The 8,003-nt window shown below is 38.8% G+C and overlaps 1 pseudogene; it reads right to left on the reverse strand.

The window, feature by feature from the left end:
* Window positions 1-5,310: 5,310 nt before the first annotated feature.
* On the reverse strand, window positions 5,311-6,296 carry LOC106848138 (olfactory receptor 7E178-like; annotated as a pseudogene).
* Window positions 6,297-8,003: the final 1,707 nt, after the last annotated feature.

Here is an 8,003-nt window from a genome sequence, read left to right on the forward strand (position 1 = left end):
CTGCACAGAGGACATTCATTATTTGTTTAATCCTTATTCAGTGGAGTTGTATCAACTAGGAACCAACTCAGATGACAGTCTTAAGTCCAAGAGATACTAAGTACTTGCCCCATAACACACTAATAATAAGTGGAGTAGACAAGATTCAAAATTAAATTGTCAGGCTCTGAGTCCCATGCACTCGACATCATTGTTTCCAGACTTTCTGAAAGTTTTAAGCAGAGGTAGAGAGGTCTTAATCACAGGTATATCTGAGACACATTTTTTAGCAGTTCACTCTTTCCTAGATAGGAATGAGTCCCAAGACTCTAGCTTTATGTCTCCTTTGTTATTGAGTAGGCTGATTATAAGAATGGAGGAGAAAGTGGACAGTTTAAGTGGAATCCAGGAGCAGGGACAAAAGAGAGAGATTTCTCTTGAATTATGATGTGACAACTCTCTATGATCATTGCCTGTGATCTCAGCCATCTTTCCTATAATTGATGCAGCAAGTGCTACCTACTGCTCCCCATTGTGGTCTACCAGTAAACCCTAAAGGGAAGAGCTTAGTGAGCAGGGGGTCTCTGCCAGGACTGACAGGAAAGTGAACTGACTGTTTGGTTTGGCAGAGAAGACTTGCCAGACACCCTGAGTCTGGAGTTAAACTGCCCAGATTCTTTCAAGTCTTTCCAACTCATGACCTTGTACAAGTTACGTAAAATACTGTGCTTCTTTCCTCTTAGGTAAAATGATAATACTTGTGCATGTATAATTTGGGAGAGAATGTGCAGATGAAATCAAACAATATACATAAAATGCGTACCTGAGAGACTGGCATATACGAAGCCCTCATTAACATGATGCTATAGTTAATGTCATTCTCCTCATCTTTATCCTCATCAAAGCCTTCATGAGCATTTGAAAGTGCTTAGGGGCAAATTTAGAGAGACTCACTTGCTTCTATTGTGGGGGAGAAGCCAGTCAGAGCCAGAACCAGTGAGGGTGGAAGGAGAACACTGAATTAGAGTTCTCACACCCCCAGCAGAATGAAGAACATAAATTTCTTAGGTCTCTGATCTGAAATTTTGTATATGGGTGCCCTCCCAATGATCCATTGTATTCTTGAGGAGAAATAATTCTCCTGACAGTCCCTTCTCCAATCACCATCTCCCACAGCACTTACTGGGCTGAGTTGCATATCTGCTGGAGTGTGATGAAGAAGTATGGACTCACTGCCCCTCTCCTTCCTGGTGTGTGATGAAGGCTCATGGTCTCTCCTCAAGACTGGTAGGAAGATGGACTCAGGCTGGTACCTTCTGATGTGGATGCCAAAAAAGGGAGGAGACACAGACACAGAGGCATGATATTAGCATTTGCAAAGCAAAGGGCAGGAGGCAGCAGCCAGTTATTTAAATTATAGAACCAATTATTTACAGTTATATGACGTTGGGGGCTCAATGCACAAAGCTAATAGTCAATTGGTCTAGGTCATCCCAACCTCTGAGGGCTTGCCAATATCAAGGAAGAAGAAAAGGACACAAGTGAATGTCCTTGGAAGGATCTGGGTCCTTCCTCTACTCAGGAAGAAGTTCACCTGTACTTGCTTCTTACATCCAAGTTGCAGGATATTAAAACAAAATTCAGACTTCTTTTTAATTTAGCAATTCAATGTGTGATTTTGATATCTTTAAATCTATTGTATTAATCATGAAATCTATGCAGAATTAGGTTTTCTATACAAAGAATGTGATATTTCCATTTTCTCAGTTAATATTTGTCTTTAAGGATAAGTTATTTCCATTTCCTTAGCTCTTGCTTGGGTTGGCATTTTATATGTTGGAGATTTACAGGAGTTTTTGCTGTTAATTTGAATGGGTCTTCAGTTCTAAATTACTTAATTTTTTATCTAATTGAACTACACTGGTGTATTATAAAACTGTTGATTTTTATGTATTTATTTGGTAACTGATTAATTTAATACTTTGAAGGGCCTCTTAGAAGGTCTAAATCAGCTAGGGCTGCAGTCATCCCAAGGCTTGACTGGCAAAGGTCCACTTTCAAGCTCCCTCATGGACTGTTGGCAGTATTCATGTGTTTACAGGCTATTGGCCAGAGAACTCCCTCAGTTCCTTGACACATGGGTCTCTTGATGGGGCAGCTCACTACATTGCATTTGGGCCCCATCAAGCAAAACAACCAAGAGAGCAAGAGAGGCAGCAAAAGGAAAGCCTGATTTTTTTTGCTCTGTTCCCAGAAGTGGCTTCCCAACATTTTTCCACATTCTCATTATTGGAAGTGAGTCATTATTCCCATCTCACACATGATAGAGAAATATATGAGGGCATGAAAACTAGGAGTTTATGTTCTTTGGGGTCATCTCAGATACTGCCCACCATATAGGTTTCATTCTCTATAAGGACTTTGTGCTTCAAGCACTTCATCATTCAGACTATGTATACACACACACACACACACACAATGGAATTTTACTCAGCCACGAGAAAGGAAGAAATTCTGCCACTTGCTACAACATGCATGGAAATTGAGATTATGCTAAGTGAAATAAATCAGACTGAGAAAGACAAATACTGTAGGATCTTGCTTATATGTGGAATCCAAAAACACTGAACTCATAGAAACAGAAAATAGATTTGTGGTTGCCAGGGGCTGAAGGGTGGTGGAAAGGATGAGATGTTGGTCAAAGGGTGCAAACTTTCAGTTATAAGATGAATAAGTTTCAGGGATCTAATGTACATCATGGTGACTATAGTTAACTTTACTGTGTGCTTGAAAGTTGCTATGGCAGTAGAGTTAATGTTCTCACTGTAACATCAACAACAACAAAGTGGTAGTTATGTGAGGTAAAGGATGTTTTAAATAACCATATTTTGGTAAATATTTCACAATATGTATGTGGATCAAAATACAATATTATACACCTTAAACTTATACAATGCTATATGTCAATTATGTGTCAATAATGCTGGGGGGAAAAATCCTGAAAAAGTAAACCAAAAAACCCCAAATTCTCTAGTTTTATTTGCAAACAAGCTACATCCACCTCCAGAATAATGTCTGTTGTCATGTTCACCACTGTTCCAGGAGTACTAGTGGAATAATATAATAGTCACAAAGGAGACAGAAAATATTTTGGTCAGAAAAGGCTGCCATGTATGACTAGTTGAAATTTAAGTCTAAAATCTCATTTTTTAGTCATCTGGGAACATCTTAAAATTAAATAATTTTCACATTGTTGTATAATTTGAGTTCAACCCAATCTTATAACACAAGTGTATATACTCCCATTTTACCAATTGTGAACTTTAAGGAAAGGCATTGCATGCATGTTGTAGAAAATCTAGGGTTATGACTCAGGTGTGTATTTTCTGTTATAATACTTTCAGATTTATAATTTCTTAGATTCGTTTGTCTTTGTGAATTTTAAGATGGTGTAATATGAAAACAGGAGGTAGCAAATTGAAAAAAAAAAACCTAGAAATTAAGCCACACACAAAAAAGCCACGTTACTTGAGCACTTTCCAACGTTTTTTGGCTATCTCTTTGGTTTGCATATATGTATACGCAAATATAGTATTTTCATAGTTTTTATTGGGTGAAATACTTTCCTGCTAACTGGTATGAATTGAATTCATTCTCTGTCAAGTGTGTTCCTTCCTCTAACATCAAAGTTGCTCATCAATGAAGCAGTAGGTGATTTTCCTTAAAGTAAAAGTAAATTAAGCTAGTTATGGACAGCTTTTCAGATAGTCAACATTACTACTGTAAAAATGATTTGACATCTCTAAAGAAAGATGGACACTAATCTTGTAGAACGCAAAAGGAGACCAAAGCCTGAGTTATCATGACAGAAGACCTGATAATAAAGCGATGTCCTAACCAGGCTGTTGCTGGAAAGAGCTCCACTTTGCTGACAACATGGTCCTTTACAGTCCTAGGGTAACGTAGAAGAAGATAAATTTATACTGGTGACATGGTGACTTAATGATCCACAAGCACCATTAGAGCCACACAGCAACTGGAAATATGATAGCACCCCTATTTTCCAGTTGTATACTCATGACCAAGACATAGCATTAACACCCACCTTTCTTACCTGGGCACCTTTTGCAATCTTGTAACTGCAGACACCTCACAACATACTTTTATAAACCATGTTACATTATCAGCCAGGGCTCAGTCAGGAAAAGAGAAACCAACTAGTCATTTTAATGAGGATATTTTAATATAGTGAGTTGGTTAAATAGTTACTGAAGTTATTGAAAGGCCAAAAAGGACAGAGTGGCAAATAGCAAGCATAAGTGAAGGAAGAAGCTACCACACCAAGGGCTTGAGGGGTTTAAAGGGAAAAGCTGAGCTTTTAGGGCATAATTACTGTTACTGACCACTATTGAAAATTTGTAAAGTGAACACAAGATGGAAAATACAACCGTGATTTCAAGAGCCCCACCTCAGCACCACAAAGCAAAGTACAGAAGTGTAAGTTTGGATCGGAGGGACAATAGTTTCATAACTAGCATACATCCAGCTGTATAGTGTACACAGAGAAAATATTTGAAGAAACATTATCAGGAATTATGGGGAAAACACATTACCTATTGCTACAGCAGGCTTTTCATATATTCCTTTTTGGAGCTATGATCTCTTTAGGATCTTTGGCATTTGCCCATGAGCTGTTAGGATCCAAGACATACAGGTCATCTTTGAGTGAAAGATCTGACTTAAATCAGTAGTTCTCAATGTTGGCTGCATCTAGAACCACCTGAGCATGAGGCTTTTAAAAATCCTCATGCTCAGACCACACTCCAGTCCAATTAAATCATAATCTCTGGTGGTGAGACCCAGTTATCAGTATTTTTAAGCTTCCCAGATGATTTCAGTAAACCCAAGGCTGAGAACCAGTGACATGCAAACTCACACATAACCTGCATAAATATATTTTGTAAATTATAAATTCATATGGAAAATATATAAGAGCTGTGGGAAAGATGTGATTTTTAAACATACAAAAGGAAAGTTTTTCATCTTTCTGGGATGCCTGGATCATCAATGATAAACTACAGAAGACCCCATAGATATAAACACTGCATAGTCATGCAGTGAGTATGATACACAAAAGATCTCAGAATATACTCCAGGTGTCACTAAAGACATACCAAAAGAATCAATATTCAGATATTAAAAATGGAGAGAAGTGAAAGTTGTGAAAGCTACAAAACAATTTGATAAGAGAGGTAGGATTTTCAGATCTAGATGTTCAGTTTTGCTGCATTTCCCAACTTTCACTCTGAATGAATGGCACAGATACCGATATTAGATTGTTTTGCTGAGAAGCCTCTGCATGGCTCTTTTGATGTCTCTGTTCCTCAGGCTGTAGATGAAGGGGTTCAGCATGGGGGTGACCACAGTGTACACCACTGAGGCCCCTGCATCATTCTTGGGAGAAAGTGAGACAGCAGAACTGAGGTAAACCCCAAAGCCCATTCCATAAAATAGGCAAAGAACTGACAGGTGAGAGCCACAGGTCGAGAAAGCTTTGTACTTCCCACCTAATGAGGTGAAACAATTTTATAGTAAGAGAAAAGTATCCCTGAGATAGGAAGAAAACCAGAGATGGTGCCAACAAAACACATGACTATGTTGTTGGTGAAAGTGTCAGAACAGGCAAGGTTGAGGAGTTGAGAAGGGTCACAGAAGAAATTGGAAATTTCCACATCCTTGAAGCAGGTAAATTATAACACAATCAAATTGTGCAGCTGGGAGTCCAAAAGGCTAAGTAAAAAAGATGTCAAAACTAAGAAGCCACAGAGGTGGGGGTTCATGATGACGGGGTAGTGCAGAGGGTGACAGATGGCCACAAATCGGTCATATGCCATCACAGTCAGAAGCATATCATCCATACATGCAAAAAGGATAAAAAAAGACATCTGTGTCAAGCATCTGACCTAGGGGATGACTCTTCTGTGAGTGTGGATGTCCACAATCATCTTGGGGACAGTGGTCGAGATGAAACCAATGTCAGCCAAGGACAGGTTGGAGAGGAAGAAGTACATGGGGGTGTGGAGGTGGGAGTCAGAGCTGACTGCCAGGATGATGAGCAGATTCCCTAATATGGTGACCAGGTACATGGACAGGAATAGCCCAAAGAACAAAGGCTGAAGTTCCAGGTCATCTGAGAGCCCCATGAGGAAGAATTCTGAGACAGTTGTTAGGTTCTTTTGGTCCCATGTTGCTAAGACCTCTCCTGGAAGGGAAAAGTGGCTTGGAATGAATGAAACAAGCAAATACACAGCCAGCATTCTGTCTATATTTTGGATTCAAGCCAAGCAAAGTAAGGCATTCACACTTGAGGACCATACACTCCAGTACCTTCAGCAATATTTCTCAGTGGTGGCACTCATTTCCTCTTAGAACTCGTTCCACATTGATTTCTTGGTTATTTACCTGTTTTTATATACACTCACTTTAGAGACAGTGAGCCAAAGTGTGATCGAGGAGCAAGCCACTTTGCTCCTCAAAGCAAGAGGAGCAAACTCTAACTCTAACTCTAAAGAATTAAACTTATGAACCCAGTAAAATATCAGTCCCATCCGTTGAAGAAAATATATGGAAAATGAAATATATTTCTTCCTTTAAAAAATCACTCCAGTGGCTGTCCCCATCGCCAAGTGGTTAAGTTTGCATGCTCCGCTGCAGGAGGCCCAGTGTTTTGTTGGTTCACTTCCTGGGCGTGGACATGGCACTGCTCATCAAACCACGCTGAGGCGGCGTCCCACATGCCACAACTAGAAGGAGCCACAACTAAGAATATACAACTATGTACCGGGGGGCTTTGGGGAGAAAAAGGAAAAAAATAAAATCTTTAAAAAAAAAGTCACCCCAATTAAAAAGTGCTAGAAAGCTTCAAATAGAGTTTAATTTGTTCAAATGCAGTGTAAGAAAGTTCCTTAACTTGGACCATGTATAAACTCTCTGTAACATCACTTATATTTTAAATTAAAGTCAAATGTATTTAATTAATTATAATTTTGTTGTAAGAGTTATCTTCATTGATTTTCATCATTATTTGGTTTCTGATATCCACCTTCAATAGAAATAAGTGCTCACTCATATATGTGGGTTGTCTTTTATTTATTTATTTTTTTGGTGAGGGAGATTTGCCCTGAGCTAACATCTGTTGCCAATCTTCCTCTTTTTGCTTGAGGAAGATTGTCCCTAAGCTAACATCTGTGCCAATCTTTCCTCTATTTTGTATGTGGGTTGCCACCACAGCATGTCTTGATGAGCGGTGTAGGCCTGTACCTGGGATCCAAACCCATGAACCTGGACTGCAGAAGTGGAGTGCGCTGGACTTAACCAATATGATACCAGGGCAACCCCTGGGTTGTCTTTTAAAAGTCTTTTCAAATATTAATCCTAACAGTAGGCTTTTTATGCAAAGTTACTGTATCAATGGTACACAACCTGAGGGATGAGCTTAGTGTCTGAGATTGCTGTTTGATTTTCTTGTCTCCATCATGCAGTGGCTTAGTAAAAGTGTTTTAAATATAATTCTAACTCCAAAATGTGTGAAGCATTGTTTCTTCATCAAATCAACCCTCTTATTTACAGTTGAGGTTTTACAACTAGGGGAAGTCCCCATCTGCCTGAAACCTAGTCATATTAAGTCTACTTAAGAATTTTTCACATCAATCCTTCTTGAAAACAGGGATTCCAATACTCCGTACATCAGCTCCCTGAAGGCAACTTGGGATTTCATTTCTCCTGTCAGGTAATTGATTTAATTTGAGAAAAATGCAAAATATGAAAGTGCAGAGACTAATATAACAAAAGCCTAGATTATTTCTTCATGTATAAAATGGGGAAGAAATTAGAACCTACCTTATAGTGTTGTTGTAAAAATTAAGTTAAATAATAAATATAAAGTGCTTAGACCAGTCATTCTCACTCCTGATTAACCATATGATTACCTCTGGATCTTTTAAAACATACTGATGGCCTGGCTC

This window comes from Equus asinus, chromosome 20 (genome assembly GCF_041296235.1).
Source record: "Equus asinus isolate D_3611 breed Donkey chromosome 20, EquAss-T2T_v2, whole genome shotgun sequence".
NCBI lineage: Eukaryota > Metazoa > Chordata > Mammalia > Perissodactyla > Equidae > Equus > Equus asinus.